This window comes from Aotus nancymaae, unplaced genomic scaffold (genome assembly GCF_030222135.1).
Source record: "Aotus nancymaae isolate 86718 unplaced genomic scaffold, 86718_ANA_hifiasm-v0.15.2.pri h1tg000008l, whole genome shotgun sequence".
NCBI classification, from domain to species: Eukaryota; Metazoa; Chordata; class Mammalia; order Primates; family Aotidae; genus Aotus; species Aotus nancymaae.
In genome coordinates this window covers 36,243,195-36,267,177 of record NW_026988419.1, presented here as the reverse complement: position 1 = coordinate 36,267,177, position 23,983 = coordinate 36,243,195, and the positions used below count along the sequence as shown (strand labels likewise).

The window sequence follows — 23,983 nt, the reverse complement described above, 5'->3', positions numbered from 1 at the left end:
TTAAAGGAATACAGACAAATTTTTCCCTTGGAATAAAAAATCTATATATTATCCTAAAATCATCCTAGAAATTTTAAACTGCTGTTTTCTTGCTTATAACTTTCCCTCATTTTCTTCTCAGCAGTGGAAGACAAGTTAAAATCTTGTTTAAATCCACAGTGAACTTTTTATATTGTGAGGCTGATTGGTAGGTTTTAATGTGAAATCAGCATTCTGTCTAAAGCCATGTAAGATGATTCTGGTATAAATATGGTAACTACAATGTCTACTGTGTTTTGCCATTAAGTTTTTGTTTTGTTTTGTTTTGTTTTACTTGGAGGCTTTAGAGAAAGAAGATTAAAAGGCTTGGTGGTGTATATGTGTCTTGAATGCTAGACTGAGAAGTTTATAGTAACCGGTTGGTGTGAGAGGCGGTATGTGTTTAAGCGTTTGAGGATGAGCCTGGCATTTGGATATAAGGTAGTTCAGTTTAGAGAGCTCCAGCTGGGGCTGTTGGAATGGTTTTGATGTGGTGTGATGAGGACCTGGGAGTCCATGGCAGATCTGAGGGCCACTCTGGGATGTTGAGAGGTGAAACAGAAAAGATCCATGAAGTTGGGAATTTTACTTTTTTGAGACAAGGTCTTTCACTACTAGAGTGTTCTTTATATTAAAATCTTAAGCCCTTTAGGCTGGCTGTGGTGGCTCACACTTGTAATTCCAGCATTTTGGGAGGCTGAGGCAAGATCACCTGAGGCCAGGAGTTCGGGACCAGCCTGGCCAACAGGTCAAAACCCCATCTCTACTGAAAACACAAAAATTAGCTGGCATGATGGCATGCGCCTGTAATCCCAGCTACTCAGGAGGCTGAGACAGGAGGATCATTTGAACCTGGGAGGTGTACTCTCTACCTTAGTAGACAAAGAGTATACTGTTATGAATTAAAAATATAGCAGCTTCTGGATTATTACTTGGCCAGTGAACTAGTGGTATTCTATATCTGTTCAGAAATTTTTATTTTATAATTCCTTTAGAAGAGTCCCTGGAAGATTTTTTAAGAGAAGAAAACATCATAGGAATGCTTTTATAGATGTGTATGTTTGTATAAGCTTCTAAGCCTCACGTAGATTCTCCTGGACCCACAGCATAAATTAGTTTCTCCCACCAGAACATGGAGGCTGGAGAGAGAAGTTGATGTCTCTGAGTTTCGTTGCCCTTGTCCAGCACAAGACAAGTGACACCATACTGTACTGGTTATATTTTATTATAGTGAGGTCTATTATATTTTTTAAAGCCCATTATGATAAAATCCCCTAGAGACAAACAAAATGTAATGCAATTCATTTTGAACCAATAAATATTTATTGAGTCTTATAAACCTTCATGCCAGTCTCTGGGCAGAGCCCCTGGATACATCTTTTAATACCTGCTCTACTGAAATCTCAGTATGAATCTCCATAGAAAGCAATTTCTATATAAAGCAATTCCATAAGTTTCTATAAAAGCAATTCAAGTAAAAAGTAGTGAAACAAATGCTGGCATAATATGTCTCTTTAATTATGATAAGTATTTAATGTTTCTTTATAAAGTAATCACATCCTTAATAGAAACAGAACTGTTGAAAGCATGACAGACTAAGTACCTGGATGACAATAATGATTAAACAAATATACACTTTGATAATTTGGAGAGAGATCCAAGATGGCTGATCACTAGCAGCTCGGGCCCGTATTTCCCAGTGAAAGCACAGAGAACAGGAGGACGCCACACTTTCAGATGAACATTTGTTGCTCACGGACTAGGAGATTCCCAGCAGAGGAGCCCCACGTGTCGCCAGGGCGACTCTTGTGGCCGGCGTGGCGGTTTTGCTGGTGCCTTAGCCTGCCAGTTTTTGGTGCAGAGTCCGGAGATTCCCGAGCAGAAAAGCACCATCCATAATAACACCGCTGTTTTGGCCGGCGCAGTGGATTGCTCAGATTTCGGTGCTGGGAATCAACAAGTTGGACGTCTGCTCAGAGATCTAGTTAGAAAGTCGGTAATTACAAAGACAACAGATGGATAAATATATAACGAAGGGAAGAAATCAGCGTAAAAAGGCAGAGAATACTCAAAATCAGAATGCTCTCCCTCCACAGGGGATCGCAATTCCTCATCAGTAACGGAACAAGGCTTAATAGATTACGAGTGTGTTCCAATAACAGAAGCAGGCTTCAAAACGTGGGTGATAAGAAACTTCTGTGAATTAAAAGAACTTGTTCTAACCCAATGCAAAGAAACTAAGAACCTTGAAAAAAGGTTTGACGAAATGTTAACGAGAATGGACAATTTAGAGAGGAATATAAGTGAATTGATGGAGCTGAAAAACACAACACGAGAACTTCACGAAGCATGCACAAGTTTAAACAGTCAAATTGATCAAGTAGAAGAAAGGATATCAGAAGTCGAGAACCAGCTCAGTGAAATGAAACGAGAAGACAAGATTGGAGAAAAAAGGATGAAAAGGAATGAGCAAAGTCTCCAGGAAATATGGGACTATGTGAAAAGACCTAATTTACGTTTGATAGGTGTACCTGAATGTGATGAAGAGAATGAATCCAAGTTGGAAAATACTCTTCAGGATATCATTCAGGAAAACTTTCCCAACCTGGCAAGGCAGGGTAATATTCAACTCCAGGTAATACAGAGAACACCACAAAGATATTCTTCAAGAAGACCAACCCCAAGGCACATAATTGCCAGATTTATTAGGGTTGAAATGAAGGAGAAAATACTAAGGGCAACCAGAGAGAAAGGTCAGGTTACCCATAAAGGGAAACCTATCAGACTTACAGCAGATCTCTCAGCAGAAACCCTGCAAGCCAGAAAAGAGTGGGGACCAATATTTACCATCCTTGAAGAAAAGAACTTTCAACCCAGAATTTCCTATCCAGCCAAACTAAGCTTTATAATCAAAGGAAAAATTAAATCCTTTGCGAACAAACAAGTACTTAGAGAGTTCACCACCACCAGGCCTGCTTTACAAGAGCTTCTGAAAGAAGCACTATACATATAAAGGAACAACCAATATCAGCCTTTCCAAAAATATATCAAAAAGAAAAGAACATTAACACAATGAAAAATTTACACTAACTAATGGGCAAAACAGCCAGCTAGCATCAAATGCCAGTATTAAAGTTATATATATTCTAATCGGATAAAAAGCCAAAACCCACTGGTATGCTGCATCCAGACCCATCTCACATGCAACGATACACAAAGACTCAAAGAGGAGGAGGAAGATTTATCAACCAATCAGAGAGTAAAAATAAACAAATAAATAAAAAGCAGGAGATGCAATTCTCGCCTCTGATAAAGTAGACTTTAAAGCAACAAAGAGCAAAAGAGGCAAAGAAGGACATTACATAATGGCAAAAAGATCAATGTAACAAGAAGAGCTAATGATTTTATAGATTAACAAGACAGAAAATTAACATGGACATCCAGGACTTGAACTCAGACCCGGAACAAGTAAACTTAGTAAACATTTATAGAACTCTCCACTTCAAATACATAAAACATATATTACCACCTCACACCTATTCCATAAGTGACTACATAATTGGAAGTAAATCACTCCTCAGTAATCGCATAGCATTTCATAGGTTTAAATGAAATATTGGTTGGCTGCTCGTTTGTTATTTTCTTCCCTTATTCCTTCCTGTTTACATCAAGTACAAGTATAATTATTGGTATAAAAGAGGTTTTCAATACCCATTACTAAACTGCATTCTAACCTGGGCAAGAAAGCAATACCCTCATTCTCTCTCTCTCTTTCTCTTCCTTTTTCCTTCTTTTCTTTATTCTTTTCCTTTCTTTCTTTCTTTCTCTAAAAAAAATAATAATAATAATAATTTAAGGTGATGGGTTTTTTTTTTTTTACAAAAGTTTAATGTGCTAATGAATCATTGGGATCCCTGTTACCAAAGTGAATTTTTAAAATTACATTTTCCCTCTTGCAATCATGTTTGCAGCATTAAAGGAGCAATAGTGTGGGGGAAGTAAAGCTTGGGAACTATTTTATGTTAGGCTTGAGTAGCCCAAGGCAATGTCTGATAAAGGAGGGGTTCGAACTTTGGTACGGAGGGCTTTCCAACACTGCACTATTTTAAAGAATAGTTCAGTGATATCAGTATTGGGTTACTTGTCACCAGGTACCAGATATAGATTGTGTAGAAGAATGAACACTGTTAACTACTCTCTCTTCTCTCCTTTTGCAGGATCTATCTGTGGACGGGGTGCTGACCCCTAATTTACTAAAACAAAAGGAACATTGTTCTTGGAAATATTTATGAGGCATATTGCATCTTCTCCGTGTTATGGTTAAAATGGAGAGACATCTATACCTAGTGACATTAACAGACATAACTCACTTTAGTGAAATCCATTTGCAAAGAACATTGAAGAACTGCACAAGGAGATAAAGAAATGAGGGTCACTCCAGCATCTGGCAGGCTAACAGGATTTCTCTGGGTTTTCCCTGCAATCCCTATCATCCCTCAGGACATTCATGTTCTATGACCAGGTCCAAGTTGCCTCACCATGAAAATCATACAATGGAGGCCTTTTCCCAATCCTTAGAAGGAAAAAAACTACATACATGTGACACATACTTTTTCCCATTCATTTCTCCAATCCCATAGCACATACCACCACATGGTCAAACAAGAACTCACAGCAACAGATAGTCAAACACACACACACACACACACACACAAATTTGTGTGTTTAAACAAAATTCTAGAAATATGACTCATTAAAATTTTTACATTATTAGAGCCAGGTGTGGTGGCTCACACCTATAATCCCAATACTTCGGCAGGCTGATTGCTTGAAGCCAGGAGTTCGAGACCAGCCAGGCCAACAGTGAAACCCCATCTCTACCAAAAATACAAAAATTAGCCAGGTGTGGTACGTGCCTGTAATCCCAGCTACTGGGGAGGCTGAGCCACAAGAATTGCTTGAACCTGGGAGGCAGAGGTTGCAGTGAGCTGAGATTGCACCAGTGCACTCCAGCCTAAGCGACAGAGCGAGACTCTGTCTCAAAAAGAAAAAGTTAATTTTTTTACATTATTCAGTTAAGCTATAAAGACCTTCACTATTTACAACTGAAATATATCTTCTGCTTGTTAAGATAACAAAAACAGTGACAGCCCTCTCTCAGATGACAGAAATAGTGATAGCCCAATTTTGTGGCACTCTGAGCAACATGCACCTCGAAGGCTCCCTAAGAGATGTTCCCTCTGAGGAAGTTTAAGTATCATCCGCTAGTCTCTACTTCAAACCCTCAGCCCACCCACATCACATTCTGCAGGAAGTGATGAAAAGTCAGGGAGTTTAGGTTACATAAGGACTGTGGAGCCGGTGAGCCATACTGCAAAATGTCCATCAGTGAGCTCCACAACTTCCCCCGCCCCAACCCACCGCAGTAAAGTGTCTGGGAATGGGGCAGCCAAGAGTTAGTCACCGAAACGTGTCCGATGCCATAAAACGCTACCTGTGATACCCAGCTCCCAAATGCTTTTCTTCTGGGTTCTGACCATACACAGCAGCCTGCCTGCGATGGAGCAACTGGAGGAAACAGGTTCCAGGTGTGGGAAGCCATGGGTTAAAAAGCAACTTGCCAAACAGGGAAATATTCTGGTTGATCCTGAAGCCTTAATGCTTGGCTCTAATGGGGTAGTAACTCCATTTTCTCATAAACATGCTAAGTAGATTTCTACTTTCTCAAGAAGCTAAATCCTTTTGTGGCTTTATGACTTACTTCTACAACCAAGAACCTCTTCAGCTATTAACAGCCAAGTGTCACAGCCTTAAAGACTTGCACTGTTTGCTAGTCTCAGGCATACCCCTAGTCACAAATTCCTGCAAAATAAACCTTCGTTAGTCAGACTGCAGAAAAACAAAAATGAAAGAAAACATAAAACCCCATTACGGTTGACAAAGAACCTGTAGAGAGCTTAAAGAGATCAAAAAAATGATTTAGGGTCAGATTCTGAGAAAAAGACAGATTTCACTATATGGTACCTCTGGGAACCCTCTGACAAAACCAAGCCTTCCAGTTTGATTGCTAAGTGCCAGCGGTAGTAATTCAACCATTCCATCTCTCACACAAACCGCCTCAGCCCCAAAGCTAACTCTGGGTGAGTCTGACAATAGTACCACCCAATTTATAAAGTAAAGATACAAGCTGGCCAATTTGGCACAAGGCAGAAAGTATTTCCATTTGACTTTTGCAGCTGGTGGGCCAATGTAGCCACTGCTGTTCTATATGGGTCCTCCACAACACTATAAGGCATGTTACCCTTTCCAAACATCTTTTGCTTCAACAGATTCCAGTCCCTGTCTGCAATAAAATTGAGCATATTTCTATTTAAATTAGCTGTCTCAATTTGAAAGCAATTTGACTTTATTTAATTCAAAGATTTCCCTAAATGCTATCAAAATAGCAACCAAAAATGGCTTTAAAATTCTTTAAGGAGTACCTAAGGACAGAAAGAATTTCTTTTTACCTACTTCTAATTTTTTTTTTTTTAAATTTAAGAGACAGGGCCTTGCTCTGTCACTCAGGCTCGAGTGTAGTAGCAAGATCATAGCTCAGTTCAGCCTCAACCTCCTGGGCTCAATTGATCCTCCTGCCTCAGCCTCCCCAGTAGCTAGGACTACAAGGACGCCACAATGCCTGGCTATTTTTTTTAAATCTTTTGTAGAGATGGGAGTCTCACTATGTTGTCCAAGCTGGTCCTGAACTGCTGGCCTCCAGTGATCATCTCACCTGAGCCTCCCAAATACCTTAACTTTGCAAATGTTTCTCTTTACTTCTCCCAGGAATATTAACTTGATTTTTTAATGCAACATGCTTTTTTGCTTATGAAACTGAACAAATTGGTTTCTATTCAAACTGTTGAAAAATATGTAACTCTGGTAAGCATGAAAAAGGCCACAGAATGAAAAACCTCTAAGATCCCTTACAGTTTCAAAATTCCTTTATCCTGCTATATCCTTTTTTAAAAGAATTTATCCAACTGTATAACATTCTGTAAAAGACAAAACTATGGAGACAGAAAAAGGATCAGTGGTTGCCAGGGGTTAGGAGGTAAGAAGGGATGAGTACGCAGAGCATGGAAGATTTTCAGGGCAGTGAAACCACTCTGTATCACCCCCTATAATAGTTGATACATGTCATTATACATTTGTTCAAAACCCACAGAATGTACACCACCAGGAGTGAACCCTGTCAACTATGAACTTTGGGTGATGATGTGTCAATGCAGGTTCATCGATGGTAACAAATATACCACTCTAGTGGGGATATTGACAGTGGGAGAGCTGGCTGTGGGGACAGGGGGTATATGGAACTCTCTGTACTTTCTGCTCAATTTTGCTGTGATCATAAAACTATTCTAAAAATTAAAAGCTATTTTTTAAAAATATATACCTTCTAGATGCTCTAAATAATATTACATAGCCTCCAACTGAAAAAATAAAAGTATGAAAGAAGAGATTAATTCTCCTGCAGCCAGAAGAGAAAAGTGCAAGAAGAAACTGCTGCACTAGAGGAGCTGCCTTGTGACGTCACAGAATACTTGGCAGAAAGACGTGTGTTTCTGTTTGGACTAGAGATGAGCAGGAGAGGAACCAGCAACACTAGTCATCAGACCTCAGTGTTCTCTCTGAACAACCATTTTTAATGCTGTTGAACACTGCACAGAAAAGCCAGACAAATCCATTCAACACACAGACAACCACACATCATTGTGAATTTTATATCTAGATCTTTTACCCTGTTTTTTGTAAAGTAACTGCTGAGATATACCTATTTTCTATGTAGGATATCAGAGGACTTCTTAGCTAATTCAGGAATTAACAAACCAAAGTAGACATCCGCTGGGCATGGTGGCTCACGCCTATAATCCTAGCACTTTGGGAGGCCAAGGCGGGTAGATCACTTGAGGTCAGGAGTTCAAGACCAGCCTGGCCAACATGGTGAAACCCCACCTCTCCTAAAAATACAAAAATTAGCCGGGTGTGGTGGCACATGCCTGTAGTCCCAGCTACTCGGGAGGCTGAGGCCAGAGAATCACTCGAACCCGGGAGGCAGAGGTTGCAGTGAGCTGAGATCACATCACTGCACTACACCATGGGTGACAGAGTGAAACTCAGCCTCAGTTTTAAAAAAAAAAAAAAAAAGTAGACATCTGATATACTCCCTCAAGACCAAAAATTTGGGGTTTGCCCAAAAATCAGTAATAAAAGCAAGATCTGGGTCTTTAGATATGATAAATTAGCTTTCAAATACCATGAGATTCTAAGCAAATGTTCAAATCTAATCAGAAACACTGTTACTTACATTCAGTTATTATTCAATCAATTGCACAGAGTGGAATATAAGGAGAAGCACATAGAAACTTCATTCAGTATATCTGAGAGGAAGACTTCATGGGCAGAAAATAAAGTTTCACAAATGCTGGTGAAGATGCAGAAAAAAGGAAACTCTTATACACTGTTGATGGGAATGTAAATTAATATAACCACTGTGGAGAACAGTATGGAAATCTCTCAAAAAATATATATAAATAATTTTGGTCCGGGTGCAATGTCTCATTCCTGTAATCCCAGCACTTTGGGAGGCCGAGGTGGGTGGATCACAAAGTCAGGAGTTCGACACCAGCCTCACCAACATGGTGAAACTCCATCTCTACTAAAAATACAAAAATTAGCCAGGTGTGGTGGTGTGCGCCTGTAATCCCAGCTACTCAGGAGGCTAAGGCAGGAGAATCACTTGAACCTGGGAGGTGGAGGTTGCAGTGAGCTGAGATCATGCCACTGCACTTCAGCCTGGGCGACAAAGTGAGATTCTATCTCTAAATAAATAAATAAAAATAAATAAAACTTCTATATGACTTAGCAATTCCACTATTCGGCATCAGTCCAAAGGAAAAGAAATCACTATATAAAAGGGATAGCTGTACGTCCGAGTTTATCACAGCACTATTCACAAGAGCAAAGTTATGGAATCTGAGTGTCCATCAACAGATGAATAAAGAAAATGTGACATAAATATACATATACACAAACACAAACATCTGTATGTATACACACATATCATGGAATACTATTCAGCCATAAACGAAGAACGAAATCATGTCATTTGCAGCAACATGGATAAAACTGGAGGTCAAAACGTTAAGTGAAATAAGCCAGGCACTGAAAGACAAATACCACATGTTCTTATTCATACATGAGAGCTAAAGAACTTCATCTCATAAACCTGGAGGATAGAATAATAGATAACAGAGACTTGAGAAGGATAAGTAGGTGGGAAGAGGATATGAAGAGAGGTTGGTTAATAGGTACTGACATATAGTTTAGATAAAAGAAATAAGGTGTAATGTTTTATTGCAGACTAGGGTAACTGTACCCAGCAATAATATTTTGTATATTTCAAAGTAACTAAAAGAGAGGCGCTAAGTGATACCAATGTATAGAAATGATAAACACTCAAATGATAAATACCCCAATACCGTGGTTTGGTCGTTACACATTCTATGTATGTCTCACACACATGGACCCCATAAATATGTAAAATATTATGTATTAGTAAAGAAAAAATACAAGAAACAACCCCATAACACTACTACATAAATATTAATATGGCTAAAATTTAAAAGACTAACAATTCCAAGTGTTGACAAGGATGTGGAGAAACTAACCCTTACATATTGTCAGGGGAATGTGAAATGGTAAAACCACCTTGGAAAACAGTTTGGCGGTTTCTTATAAACATGCACTTACCCAGGTATTATATAAGAGAAATGAAAACTTGTGTTTAAAGAAAACACCGGCACATAATTATTCATACCACTTTATTCATAATAGCTAAATGTGGGTACAACCCAGATTTCCATCAACAGATGAGTGGATGAACAATTATGGAATAGCTAGACACTGGAATGCTACTTAGCAGTAAGAAAGACTTTATCTCCTTATATACAAAACATGAACAAATCCCAAAATCCTTATGCTGAGCAAAAGAAGCCAGAAACTAAAGAAGACAAACTGTATAATTTTATTTGTGTGAAAGTCATCCGTAGAAACAGACAGCAGAGCAGTCTTTGCCTAGGACATAAAGTAGGGAAGACAAAGAAGCAGAAGAGAACTCTTTAGGATGATAGAATCATTCCATATCTTGATTATGGGGTGATTACATAGGTAACTTTTGTCAAAACACATCAGGTCATTAAAATGGGTACATGCCATTTTATGTCAACTATCCACAATACAGTCAATTTTTCTTTTTTTCCTATTTTTTTTTCTTTTAAGATAGAGTCTCACTCTATCGCCCAGGCTAGAATGCAGTGGCGTAATCTCAGCTCACTGCAACCTCCACCTCCTGGGTTTAAGTGATTCTCCTGCCTCAGCCTCCCGAGTAGCTGGGATTACAGGCGCCAGCCACCATGCCCGGCTAATTTTTGTATTTTTAGGAGAGATGGGGTTTCACCATGTTGGCCAGGCTGGTCTTGAACTCCTGACCTCAAGTGATCCACCTCCCTAGGCCTCCCAATACAGTCAATTTTTCAAAAAGAAAAAAATAAAATAAATAGGCTGGGCACTGGACTCATGCCTATTATCCCAGGTTGTACTAATTTACATTCCCACCAACAGTGTAAAAGTGTTCCCTTTTCACCACATCCACACCAACATCTATTGTGTTTCAACTTTTTAATTATAGCCATTCTTGGAGGAATAAGGTGGTACCTCACTGTGATTTTAATTAGCATTTCCCTGATGATTAGCGATGCTGAGCATTTTTTAATATGTTTGTGGGCTGTTTGTACATCTTCTTTTGAGAAATGCCTATTCACTTTTTGATGGGATTATTTTTTTTCTTGCTGATTCACTGGAGTTTCCTGGTGCTAAAGAAAGGACCAATTCAAAATCAGGAGATTTGAAGTCGGAACTTTTAACTCCCTCTGTATTATCCCAGCAATAACCCATGTTCTCCACAAATACATGGACTGATTTTAAAAAGCAAGCAAGGCTTATCAACAGATTCAGAAATGCATTTCAAATAAGCATGCTTTACTTTGCACGTAGTAATAATTTATCAAATTTTATAATATATTTGTTTTGATACATTGTTAATAATCATTGTAAACTCAATCCAGAAATTTATTTAACTCTTAGCATCTTAGGATCTCATTTTTATTACAAAGTATTGTAAGATAATCAGTTTTTAATGTAGTACATTTGGGCCAGGCACAGTGGCTCACACCTGTAATCACAACACTTTGGGAGGCCAAGGAGGGAGGATCCATTGAAGCCAGGAATTTGAGACTAGCCTGGGAAACATAGGGAGACCCTGTCTGTACAAAAAATACAAAGATTTGCCAGGCATGCTGGTGTGTGCCTGTAACCCTGGCTACTTAGGAGGCTAAGGTGAGAGGATTACTTCAGCCCAGGAGTTACAGGCTGCTGTGAGCTATAATCACACCACTGCACTCCAGGCCAGGTAACATAGTGAGACCCTGTCCCTGCACAACAAATAAGATGTATAATATTTGGATAAAAGTGCTGCAATATACAGGCATGAGCCACCACACCTGGCCAAATTCTGCATGAGAAAGTGAAATAGAAATAAAAGCTCAAGGAGAAAAAGGAACAAGGTAAATTTTCCAACTATCAAATAATGCTTGCTCATGTATTTTTTAAGTGAAGGTGGGACACTCAAATCACAATAGTGTTTAAATTCCATTCAACATATTTTAAACAGTGCTATAATGTTTTCATTTTAAAAGTCAACATTTACACTATGCCAGGAATTACATCCTTTGTATCTTTCCAACTTTATGATGAAAAACTTTAGATGTCAACCCCCCAAAAATGTGCAAGGGAATACACAGCTTATAAAAATCTTTTGGTGGTAGGGGTTGGGAGTGAAAAATGTTCCCATGAGCTACTTGTAAGTGTCAGAAGATGGCCCAGCATGGCCATCCTCTTGGTCCACCCAGGATCAGTGACAGAAATCACACTCTACCCCCTTTGGGCCCTACTTAGTAAGATGCTTTAAACCAAGAGTCCACGATCACAGTGATTTCCTGTGCGAGTCTTTAAAGAGCTGTCCCAGTTAAAGACTGTCCAAAATCTCCAGAGTATAAAAAATGATAAGCAAAACATTTCTTCCTGTACTGTTTCCTTGACCAGAGAAGTTGTCCCAGATCTGTTCCTGTCATGACACATGAAGCCATCAGCCACACATTCTTGACTATGCATATTTAACAAGACACCAAGGAAAAAAAATCCACCCAACAAAAACTGGCAATATTTTCTATCGCCAATCCTTTCACTAGGGTTATTTATATAACCAAAAATTAATCACTTCCTGTCCTTCCTCTGTTCATGGTAAAGATCCCAGGAGGAAGAAAAGAAGGTAGATACAGTAGATAGAAGAAGGAAAGGATGGTGATAGAAAAATCATAGCAGCAGAGACTGGCACTAGATAATTCACTCATTCAATAGTCATTGCTAATCTACTACTACTGAGTTAACTGGAGCCCCAGATACTAAAAAGTTGGGGTACAAACATTTTCCCCCAGAAGTAAAAAGCAATTCAGTGGCTTAGCTCCAATCTTCCCAAGTTACACACTAATCAAGGGGCTAAAAATGGACTGAAACCAGAAGTGAGAGGCTCAGTGAAGAAATCTGTCCCACTCCACCTCGGAAGGAAAATGAAAGGGTTCATTAAACACATCTGCATTTAGACACATCTAAAGATTAGGCAGTCCTCTGACAAACGTTCTCTTCAGATGGCCAATTTTAAATACTTCTCATAAAATTCTAAAAATAGAAAACAAAACATATTAGGGAGGAATTTCAGAGGTAAGGGCATGGGAAAGCCTTAGTATTTCAGGATTATTACCAGTCACAAGTGTTTTCAAACAAGAATGAAGCTCCATGATCTTCTGTGTATCCCAAAGATCTTTACCCACAGGAGAACAAGGCAATATCCTTATGGCCTTACACACAATGGACTCCTTCTTCTAGACCAGCTTAGAAGTGGGTGACACATTCTAATCTGGATAATGCAGATGATACCATACTAGAACCACATGATAATTACCCAGGTGGCAGCCTTCAGCATTCTATCACAAGGTATTTATTAGGTTGTATCCTAAATATAACTGTAGAAATGATATGTGATTTTATAAGTGCTGTTTAAGAACAGCATAGGCAAATGAAATGCACCTCAGACTGAGCCAGAAAAAGCAAGAGCTCCACCTCACTAACAATCAACAAGCTAAGTCACAGCCACTGGCCTCAGTTTCTCCCGGTGAAGAATGGGGATTCTAGCGTGCATCTCCTGTATTCCCCAGACAATTTATAACACTGTTCAGAAAACGCTGGAGGTCCCAGACAGCTTAGGTACTAAGTCACTGTCCATGTTTTTGTTTTCTGAAGTTGCACACTACATTAACTTCTTTACAAATCTTTTAAACAAGTTTTTCAGTCTTAATTATTTCTCTCTGAAGGATAGAGAAAAGGAGGTCAGTCAACACGTGTCATCTTTCATATAAAAGTTAGCTTCGCTTCTGAGAAAAGTGAACCTTTATATGAAGGTAACATGTGTTGACTGACCTCCTTTGTGGCCTCACTAACCAGTTCAAGGTGCCCATCTTCATCCAAGATCAAACGGAACTCCAGGCCTGGGAGGAGTTTCATAATAACTCAAATGACTCTGGAAGTACAAGATCAAGAATCAGATGTTCTTTATAATTCTAATGAAATGAACACTGGAAACCACACACACACATATTCATTTTCATTCTCTTTCTCTCTCTCTGCTCCCTCGACACACATACAAACTTATAACCCACCCAGAAATTACCAGACTTAGCTTCAGAGAGAACCTTCTAGAATAATAAGAAACATTAGATAAGTAGACAGTTTTAAAATTCATTTTTAATTGTATAATTTCCATTTATAATACTTAATCTTTAAACTGTTTGCTTAAAATTAGCTTTCTATAAGATTAAGGCCATTTCCGTCCCCATATTTATCTTAAGTCTCTACATGGGGAATAGAAAAATATTAAGATTTCTGTTTTGCTCTCAAATGTAAGAGGCAAAGATCTCTCTTCCCCCATCTTGGCTCTCTGAGTACATCAAAAGTACATATTAACTGTTTCTGAGTCCACATCTGGAGTTTAAAAATCCTATAGAAAAGGCAAGTGATTTAAAATATAAACATATGGCTTCCTTCTCCACAGTGATTCCTAGAGAGAGGGGGGAAAAAAAGTTGAATACAAACAAACTATTGTTTTAAGGAGAATTTTTTTTTTAATTGAAAGCATATCAAAAAAACTAACTAAGCTTCTACTTTCTTCTGGAGAAAATAATAAAAGCAAGAATTGCCATCTCAATCTAATTACATCTAGATCAAAGTGCAACTAGGACTGTAAGAGTGTAGCACTCAATTTCTGAAGAGGAGGGCCCCAGGTCTACCCTTGCGTTAGAGCAAGAGGTTGGCAATTTTTTTCTGTAAAAGGCCAGATAGTAAATATTTTCAGCTTTGCTCACCCTGCGGTCTTTGCCACAACTACTCAGCTCTGCTGTTGTAGCACCCATAGACAAGACATAAACAAATAATACAACTTTCTTTATGGACAAAGAAATTTGAATTTTGTTTAATTTTTATGTGTTGCAAAGTATTATTCTTTTGATCCTTTTCAATCACTTAATAATACAAAAACTATTCTTGGCTCACAGGCCACTTTAAAGCAGGCAGCAAGCCAGATGTGTCCTGTGGACAGTAGTCTGCAACCCCTGAGTTAAAACTACAGAGGACTGGAGCAGCTGCAAGAATAAACTCTAAACCAATGTCCTCATTTCTTAAAGAAAACTGAGGCCCAAGGAGGTTAAATGACTGGCCATGGTCTCACAGCCAATTCATGGCAGAAATGGAATTAAGAAAAATACTAGAGACTAGCGAACAATACAGTCAGGATGGCTAAAGCTGACCCCAAGAAACCAAAGGGCAAGATGTCTGCTTATGCCTTCTTTGTGCGGATGTGCAGAGAAGAACATAAGAAGAAAAACCCAGAGGTCCCTGTCAATTTTGCAGAATTTTCCAAGAAACGCTCTGAGAGGTGGAAGACAGTGTCTGGGAAAGAGAAATCTAAATTTGATGAAATGGCAAAGGCGGATGAAGTGGCTATGATCGGGAAATGAAGGATTATGTATCAGCTAAGGGAGGCAAGAAGAAGGATCCTAATGCCCCCAAAAGGCCACCGTCTGGCTTCTTCCTGTTCTGTTCAGAATTCCACCCCAAGATCAAATCCACAAACCCTGGCATCTCTATTGGAGATGTGGCAAAAAAGCTGGGTGAGATGTGGAATAACCTAAATGACAGCGAAAAGCAGCCTTACATCACTAAGGCGGCAAAGCTGAAGAAGTATGAGAAGGATGTTGCTGACTATAAGTCAAAAGGAAAGTTTGATGGTGCAAAGGGTTCTGCTAAAGTTGCCCAGAAAAAGGTGGAAGAGGAAGATGAAGAAGAAGAGGAGGAGGAAGAGGAGGAGGAGGGCGAATAAAAAAACTGTTTATCTGTCTCCTGGTGAATACTTAGACTAGGGGAGCACATAATTGACACATCTCTGATTTGAGAAGTGTCTGTTTCCCTCATTAGGTTTAATTACAAAATTTGATCACGATCATATTGTAGTCTCTCAAAGTGCTCTAGAGATTGTCAGTGGTTTACATGAGGTGGCCATGGGTGTCCTGAGCGCCCTGAAACTGTATCAAAGTTGTACATATTTCCAAACATTTTTAAAATGAAAAGGCACTCTCGTGTTCTCCTCACTCTGTGCACTTTGCTGTTGGTGTGACAAGGCATTTAAAGATGTTTCTGGCATTTTTTTTATTTGTAAGGTGGAGTTAACTACACAGTTATTGGCTAGAAATCCTGAGTTATCAACTGTGTATATCTATAGTTTGTAAAAAGAACAAAACAACCAAGACAAACTCTTGATGCTCCTTGCTTGGCCTTGAGGCTGCGGGAAAGATACCTTTTAGAGGGGCTGTAGCTCAGGGCGTGCACTGTGACGCTGGACCTGTTGACTCTGCAGTGGGCATCCATTTAGCTTCAGGTTGTCTTGTTTCTGTACACAGTGACATAGCATTCTGCTACCATCTTAGCTGTGGACAAAGGAGGTCAGCTGGCACGAGATTTTTTTGTTTTTTGTTTTAAGTGCGGTAGTTTTTAAACTGTTTTTAAAGAAACTGTATTACCCTTCATTGTCAGCAAAATGAAGAGCCACTGCATCAATGAAAGTTCAAGAATCTTCTGTACTTAAACACAATTTGCAATGTTCTGTTATTTTTTCGTATGTTTAGAATGCTGAAATGTTTTTGAAGTTAAATAAACAGTATTACATTAAAAAACAAAAATACTATTCAGCCTCTGGAAGAGCTGGTTGAAAAGGTAAAAGCAAGGCCAGGCACAGTGAATCACTCATTCCTATAATCCCAGCACTTTGGGAGGCTGAAGTGGGCAGATCCCTTGAGTCTAGGAGTTCAAGACCAGACTGGTCAACATGGTGAAACCCTGTCCCAACAAAAAATAAGCTGGGTGGCATGGAGGCACATGCCTGTAGTCACAGCTACTCACAAGGCTGAAGTGGGAGCATCACCTGAGCCCAGGAGGTCAAGCTATGATGGCGCCACTACACTCCAGCCTACGTGGTGGAGTGAGACCCTGTTTCAAAAAAAAAAAAGAAGAAGAAGAAGAAGAAAAGGAAAAGGAAAAGGTAAAGCAGTGATGAAGAAATGTCCTGTGTGAGTTCAACTTACCAGGACAGGCAGTGGGGCGCTTAAAACCAGAGATGTCACAGGAACATAGTCACTAATCATAGAAGCTCCTGATACCTGACTTCCCGCTGTGTAAAATAATTTGTTATCTGCCTGTCACTACACTCACTCTGAAGGTCCTATATCAGCCACTAGAACCCTTTGAGGGGCCAAATTACCTGTCAGCCTGATTCTTTTCAGCTTTCTGAGTGACACAGCTCTGGTTGTTTCTTTTGCAGTGTAAGTAACAATCTCCACTTTTGTTATTCCAACCCTAGAACTCCCAAGATCTAAGTGTCAATGTGGCTGAAGAGCAAGGATCAATGTCAATTATTTCGAAGAGGAGAGGACAGCAGGTGATGACCAATTAAGCTTGAAGTTCAAGAGCATTTCCAACACTCACCTAAGAAACTACTAGTCAATCTCCTTCCCACTCCTAATGCCTTCCCTCTTAAAATTAAAAAAAAAAAAAGTTTCTTAATGTTTTTCTCCTATTTTTCCTTATTCCAACTTCTCTTATACTGATTGTCATTTTCATTTCCTGTGACTCTTTTCATTTTGCCCTACATCTCAACCAAGTATCATCTCAAACTGAAATGCTTTGTTAGAATTAAGATACATACACATATCCAATGATGTTTAAATTATCTGCTCTTTATGTAGCATTCTGTAGTTTTAAAAGGGGAAAAAATCCCAAATTAAAGTAACTTTTTACACTGTATCCTTCATCTAACATTTTAAGTCACATTTTATCAGAGAAGTTTGTTTTCTATCCTCTTATAAATTTATTCAAGACATGAAATTTCACACCAATTTTTTTTAGCCATTCTGCTGTGATGATCTTTTATGAAGATTACTCTATCAACTATTTTGTTTTTACACACTTCCTCAAAAAGACAGTTTCATACTTCTGTGAAGAGGAAGTGGCATTCTTATAAGTAATTTTCAAAGTTATTTTTGACAAATCAAGAATGACTGAAAACTCCTCAGAATCTTTTCAACACACATTGATCCTCCTAGATCTATCTTAACATAAGATTCTTCAGTCAAATAAACTAAGTCAACTGATTTGATAAAAACCAAAATGAAAGAAAAACATACTTCCTAAAGCTGTAGGAACCAAAACGCTACGATTCAAACGGAAGTATAGAAATTCCACACAAAAATAAAACAAACTCTTTCTATCAATGTTAAGTTAGAGAGAAAGAAGATTAGTTAAAAGGTCATAAATCTAAAACAAAAACTAACTCAAATCATATTTTCATAGAACTGAAATTGACCCGAGAAAACTGGCCTCTAATCTGACAAATGAGGAACCAGCCCAAGATTCAGGGCTACTTACTGAGTGCCAACCAAGCACCACTTGCTATACAAAGACTTTTCCCACTTGATTATCACAACTTCCCCATAAAGCAAGTATTATTTTACCCATCTTGCAGTCAAGGAAAGTTGTAGCACAGGAAGATGGACACAGCTCATTCGGAGTAGCCCTGTGCACACAGCCCAGGTCTCCAGATGTCAACTTTAGGATTCTAACGATACGACTCACATGGAGTAGTTTTGGAAACTGTTCGGTGAGATGCCACAATATTTTAAAATAATATACATAAAATAATACAGTACCCTGAAAGCTTGATAAAAGACTCCTTGCTAAAAAGTATAGCTACTTCAAAGATTGTTTCTTCTTGGCTGCTAAGAAAAGGAGCATTAGCAACTGAACGTTGCATTCATCTCATGAGCCCCAAGACATAATTATACTGAGGTTCCAAAGTACCAAATCCTTTGTCACATGGCTTCTAAATTACTCATGACAATATCATTTACTCAAGTCAGAGTTGGCCACTTCTTATGCTTATGGTCTATGCTTAAATCCGGACTCCGTTAAGAAGGCTATAGAAAGATTTTCACACTTGTAAAAATAAAGGAAGATATTTCAGCATGCCTGAGCAATGGTGAAACCACTCAAGGCAACAACAAACACCCACTTCCTGTTCAGGTAAGAATAGAGGCATGGCAGCCAGGCCCATTAGAATTGAGACCTTGCAACTGTTTGCTGCCTTTAAAAACCACACAGTTTAATTAAGAATAGAGTTTATAAGTCAATGTAAGAAAGTGATTTTGGGCAACTCTAATATCTAAATTTCCTTCCAAATATCTTACACTGGAGACAAGCCAAATCCAGGTCTTCCTAAAAGCAAACAAGATGAGACTCTAAGCCCAATGCTCAAATATCTGACCCAAGTTGTGAAGCCACTTAAACGAAGTCAATAGATGTGTGGACCACACAACTAGCTCAGAAGCATATTTCCTTGGGCAGCAAAACTAGCAAAATCATGTGCTTGTATGGACAAACAGAAAGGATTCTAACAACTTTACTGAAGGCATTCTATCAAGCAAGAGCAGAGGCCTTCAGAGGGGCACAAAGGTAACAGGAAGAAGTAAAAAGAAAAATAGCTTCCAAAAAGAATGTGTCACTTAAAGAGGTGCCCTGAGAAAATGCTGAAGTAGGTCAAGCACGGTGGCTCATGCCTGTAATCTCAGCACTTTAGGAAGCCAGGCAGATTACTTGATTCCAGGTGTTCAAGACCAGCCTGGGCAACATGGTGAAACCCTATCTCTATTAAAAATACAAAAATTAGCCAGGTGTGGTGGCACCCACCTGTAGTCCCAGCTACTTGGGAGGCTGAGGTGGGAGACTCAACTGAGCCCAGCAAGTCAAGGCTGCAGTGAGCTGTGATCGCACCACTGTACTCTAGCATGGGTGACAGTGAGATCCTGCTTAAAAAAAGGGAGAGAGAGAAAATGCTAAAGTTTTATAGTTTCTAGTTTTGTAGGACTCTCTTTTTAAACATAACCATGATATCATATTCACACTTTAAACCATCAGATATCCAGTCAGTATTCAAATTTCCCCAATTATCTCAAAGAAGTGTGCTTTTTTAAGTTTGTTTAAATCAGAATCCAAATCTATTCACTGCAATTAGTCTGGATGTATCTTAATTTCCTTTTAATTTATGGATTTATATTTCCTCTCCTTCGTTTTCTTCCTCCTACAATTGATTTTAAAGAAATGGTCTCTTCTTTCTATAGGCCTCCCATAGTCTGGACTTTGCAGTTTCTTGTCTAAAAAATATGTAAAACAAGTCATCTCTAGATCCAGAATCCCACTCCCGGGTATCTACCCAGAGGAAAAGAAGTCATATGAAAAAGATACTGCACACGGGTGTTTATGGCAGCACAATTCACAATTGCAAAAATATGGAGTCAACCCCAGTGCCCATCAATCAATGAGTGGATAAAGAAAATATGGTAGACACATACCATGGAATACTACTCAGCCATAAAAAGGAATGAAATAATGGCATTTGCAGCAACCTGAATGGAACTGGAGACCATTATGCTAAGTGAAATATCTCAGAAATGGAAAAACAAACATCATATGTTCTCATTCATTAATAGGAGCTAAGCTATGAGGACACAAAGGCATAGAATGATACAACGGACTTTGGGAAACTGGGGGAAATGGTGAGAAGGGAGTGAGAGATAAAAGACTACACACTGGGTACAGTGGACACCGGATGGGTGCACCAAAATCTCAGAAATCGCCACTAAAAACTTATTCATGTAACCAAACACCAGCTGTTCTCCAAAAATCTATGGAAATAATTTTTTTAAGAAGAAAAAAATCATCTTCAGACCTACTACATTATTCCATCAACGTCCTACATTACCATACCATCTAGATGCTTTCAATGAAGTCCTTGCTACTCCAAAATACATGTTTGTTCACAAAATACTGCCATGGTACATCACACAACATTTTATTCAAGCAGGGGTATCACAGACACAGAAGGGCACATAAGGCAACACCTTACTTTAATGGTTCAATACTTTTTGGAACAAAGTAGGTACACATTAATTTGTAAAAGGTCATGTGCAACAAATGGAAACAGTAAGTGTTGCTTAGGCACAAATTCATTAATTCAAGTTTTCCAGCAGAGGATACGTAGTACCTATCAAAGAAGTCAACTGCGAAAAATGTGTTAATATGCAAACACCTCTCCTCCCCAGTTTGCAAGGTGGATATTTCCTCTTTTTCCTACTTGACATGAACCCGATGACTCAGTAAATTTAGTCGCCAGGTTACCTGACAGGTACACAACATGTCAGTCATCTGAGTTCCACCCGCGTCTGCTGCCTGAATCATTCCCTTCCTCAAGTATCAGTTAGACTCCCTCCAGCTCCCTTCTTAATGACTCTGCCCACCTCGGGACTTCTGAAGTCCTTAATCAATACCGCTAAGCATAGTCTAAACCTGCCCTATACCTGAATTGATAGCTGTTTCATAGGCCACATGAATTCATTAAACGTGGAGGAGGGCCTTTCATGTGCAAGGCATTCAACGTCATCTAATTAGACCGTGAGCTCCATGAGGAAAAGGGCCTCTTGTGATACTGCACCTATTTCAAGAATCCTAATGCATCATGGCTGAGAATGCGCACCTTAGAGTTGAGCTTGCCTCAATTGTGACTCCCAGAGTCATGCGACCCTGAAAAAAATTATTCAGCCTCTCAGTTTTCAATTTCCTGTTTATTTTTTTATTTTATTTATTTATTTTGAGACAAGAGTTTTACTCTTGTCACCCAGGCTGGAGTGCAATGGCACAATCTTGGCTCACTGCAATCTCCCCCTCACGGGGTCAAGCGATTCTCCTGCCTCAGCCTCCTGAGTAGCTGGGATTACAAGCACCTGCCACCACGCCTGGCTAATTTTTCTATTTTTAGTAGAGATGAGCTTTCACCATGTTGGCCAGGCTGGTCTCGAACTCCTGACCTCAAGTGATCCACCTGCCTTGGCTCCCCAAAGTGCAGGGATTACAGGTGTGAGTCACCGTGCCCGGCCTCATTTTCCTCCTCTCTAAAATGAAATGATGATAGTCACCTTCTCATTAAAGTATTATGATTAAATCACGTAAAGCATGATTTTTGTCTCCTTGTTCCCAATTCTGTCTGTCTGGTTTCTATTTTATTGTGCCTGGTGTTACCTGTCCTTCCCTTTTGTGGAGAAGGGGAGAGCACAGAGCTCCAGCAGAGCTATGCTGTATCACTGCTATGTAGATAGGGCTCATTAAACACTTCTTGATTGCTTGAATATATAGGAGATCCACTCCACAACATTCAGGGTCAATATTTCTTGTCCCCTAGTATCACCTTGATACTTCCCTAAAATAAATGGAACTGAGAATTAACTACAGTGCTAACCATCCTCACGACCAAAAGCACAGTTTGAAAGGAGGGAAAATACAACCAGAAAAATAGGACAATATGTGATCTTATATATTTTCATAGGGCAGAGAACTTTCTTTTACTTTGTTTGAATGGAAATTTGACATCCCACTGTAAAATGAAAGCTGTTTATAGAAGTGTTTCTGTTTTGTTTGAGCACTTCAGTAAAAAACAGTTGAACATGTACATATATAGACACACATACGTATTTATAGTAATTCACTTAATATTTACTGAGCATTTACTACGTGCCTTACCCTGTACTAAGTGCTGAAGATACAGTAGTGAATGAACCAAACAAAATAATCTTTGTCCTATTATCTATATCTTAACCACATGTAAGTTTTGATTTTTAAAATGGGGGGAGTAAAATATATGGTATGAGGGATTTGTATTGTGGAGGAAAATAAAGAAAGGCAGATAGGAAATGTGGAGTGGGCATTTTAAATAGTGTGGTCAGAAAGGGACTCACTGAGAAGGTTACATCTGAGGAAAGACCTGAAAGAGGTAAAGGTAAGCCATGCAGATGTCTAGAGAGGAGTTGCTCGGGGGAGCAGGAACAGCAAGGGTCCCGAGGCAGGAGTGCAGCTGGCATGTTCACTAAACAGAAGGAGGCCAGTGGGGCTGGAGCCAAGGAGCTGGGAAGAGATCAAGAGCAGATAAGGCTGGACAGGTGACTGAAGGAGCCGAGTGCAGAGGTCACTCTAATGACCTTAGTTAGCTTTCACCCTGGATGAAACTGGAAGTTTTTGAGCAGGAGTAACAAGTTCTGAGTTCCATCACTCAGAGAGTTATGTTGAGAGCAGAGTGTAGGGGCCAAGGTCAGATGGAGAAAGACCAGCAAAGGCTGCTGCAGTAACCCACGTGGTGATTTGGCCAGGTGGCCAACAGTGAAAAATACAGCCAAAAAGATGACGCAGTACTAGCAAATAAATACTAAAACTACACAAAAATTAAAAGTTTAAAAGAATGATTTAAAGAAAATGAATTCCAATATTCTCATTCCCAAACTCCAACTCAATAAAGCATTGTGTTCATCCTTGGAGTGTAGGCCACACCCACTTTTGGAAGCCACTGTTTAACAATAATTGGTTGGCTGATTTGTCCCAGCTGACCTGAATGTCTGCATGGCTTTCTGTCTTTAGATCTTATGCTCAATTTCCTTTTTCCTTATCTTGCCAGTCTTAGACACCAAAACAAGTCTCCTCTACAGAGACCAACCATACAGAGGCTGGTGATTACACGTAGGAATTTTCTTCCTTTCTTGAGAAAGTGTGTGGTCACCATGTCAACTGCACCCAACTCTGAGCCAACCTTTGAGAAATAAACTTGTTAGATGCACATGTTATTTGGGTTCAACAAAACAGGATTTTGCCTGGGAGAACCCAAGATATTTGCTAAAGCAGCACCTCTGAAGAAGGCTAAGGTGGGCCCCAGCTCACAAGAGACAAGATGGGGTCTGTAAGGATTGCTCCCTTTATCCTGTAAGAAGTTCAAGAGGATTCTCAAAGGACTCCACTGAGAACAGCCCCAGGGCTTCTGTGTCCCCACAGTTAGGCTCTTGGAGATCCCAGAAGACAACCTTCTTGGGGAAAGGATCCCTAACCCTTAGACCAAACTCAGGATGTGTTTACCAAACCTGGGACATTTTACAGCTGCCACCAACACACTTGGTGTAAAATCAGAAGTTCATAAAAGGCAGATACTTTTTGAAATGAGATTCCACAAAATGAGAAAAGACCGACACTGAAATATGTGAGGAGCTATCTTAGAATGTTAGAGCTTGAAAGAATTTAGAGAATTTTCTACCCGTTCCCATTTTGACAGACAAAGAAATCA

The 23,983-nt window shown here is 39.3% G+C and overlaps 1 protein-coding gene and 1 pseudogene across 5 annotated transcripts in view; one reads left to right on the top strand and one right to left on the bottom strand.

Annotated features, from left to right (window-relative positions):
• Positions 1-23,983, bottom strand: part of ANKRD44 (ankyrin repeat domain 44) — a 348,906-nt gene that overhangs the window by 317,470 nt on the left and 7,453 nt on the right. The window lies entirely within an intron of this gene.
• LOC105718384 (high mobility group protein B3-like) lies at positions 15,018-15,604 on the top strand (annotated as a pseudogene).